Source organism: Galeopterus variegatus, unplaced genomic scaffold (genome assembly GCF_000696425.1).
Source record: "Galeopterus variegatus unplaced genomic scaffold, G_variegatus-3.0.2 Scaffold2068, whole genome shotgun sequence".
NCBI classification, from domain to species: Eukaryota; Metazoa; Chordata; class Mammalia; order Dermoptera; family Cynocephalidae; genus Galeopterus; species Galeopterus variegatus.
In genome coordinates this window covers 238,043-239,621 of record NW_007728179.1, presented here as the reverse complement: position 1 = coordinate 239,621, position 1,579 = coordinate 238,043, and positions in this window count along the sequence as shown.

Sequence of the window (1,579 nt, the reverse complement as noted above, 5' to 3'; positions counted from 1 at the left end):
GTGTCCGGCAACGGATTGCAACCCTCAGTGTCGCCCCCGCACCGGACCGGGACCGGCAATGGGATCGCAACCCTCGGTGCTGCTCCCGCGCCTCGCTCAACCAGTGAGCGGGAACCGGTCTGTATGTGGGATCCGAACCCTCGGCGGGAGCGCCGCCGCACTTCCCAAGCGTCGCACTATCGCAGTGCGCCACCAGGCCGGCCCCTCTTTCTGTAACTTCTTGGTCTGGAGAATAAATGCAGGAAGAGAACCCCAATTCGTGGTTAATTTCCCAAATGGAAGGAATGCGTCATGCTTGAGGAAGTTCTGGGATATTAACCTCTTTCTGGGACTTCTCACTGCTCAAAAGAGATGGGCTTTGAGTAATCTTTGGCGGCTCTGTCACCCAGGGGAAAAGGGGTGGCAAATCCGTGGGAGGCAAAGCAACACTTTACCTGTTCCTTTTTCACTCCTCTCCCTCTCCACTCCCCCCACACTACATCATATCTGTTCACTTGTCTTAACAAGTTCAAGGAATTGTTGTGATTGTTGTGTCTTCTTCCCCAGCCACCATTTATTTGTTTGTATATTTATTTATTTCTTTATTTTTAGCTCCCACAAGTATGTGAGAACATGTGGTATTTCTCTTTCTGAGCCTGATTTATTTCACTTAGTATTATTTTTTCTAAGTCCATCCATGTTGTTTCAAATGGTAGTATTTCATTATTTTCTATAGCAGAGTAGAATTCCATTATGCAAATATACCACAGTTTCCTTATCCACTCATCTGATGATGGACATTTGAGTTGGTAACAACTCTTGGCTATTGTAAATAGTGCTGCACTAAGCATGGGAGTACAGGTATCCCTTTGGCATGATGATTTCCATTTCTCTGGGTATATTCCCAGCAGTGGAATAGCTGGATTATATGGTAGATCTATCTGTAATTGGTTGAGGAACCTCCCTACTATTTTCCATAAAGGCCACACTATTTTGCAGTCCCACCAACACTGTATGAGAGTTCCTTTTTCTCACAACCTCATTAGCATTTATCATTCTCAGTCTTTTTGATATCAGCCATCCTAACTGGAGTGAGATGGTATCTCAAAGTGGTTTTGATTTGCACTTCCCGAATGCTGAGTGATGTTGAGCATTTTTTCATGAGTTTGCTGGCCATTCGAATATCTTCCTTTGAGAAATGCCTATTCAGCTCCTTTGCCCATTTTTAAATTGGGTTATTTGTTTTTTGCTATAAAGTTATTTGAGTTCCTTGTATTTTCTAGATATTAATCCTTTGTCAGATGTATATTTTGCAAATATTTTCTCCCACTCTGTTGGTTGTCTTTTCACTCTGTTGATTGTTTCTTTTGTTGTGCATAAGATTTTTAGTTTGATACAATCCCATTTGTTTATTTTTCCTTTGGTTGCCTGTGCTTTTGGGGTCCTATTCATGAAGTCTTTACCCAATTCTACTTCCTAGAGTGTTTCCTCTATGTTTTCTTTAGGGAGTTTTATTATTTCAGGATGTATATTTAATTCTTTAATCCATTTTGAGTTGATTTTGGTATATGGTGAGAGATACAGGTTTAGTTTCATTCTC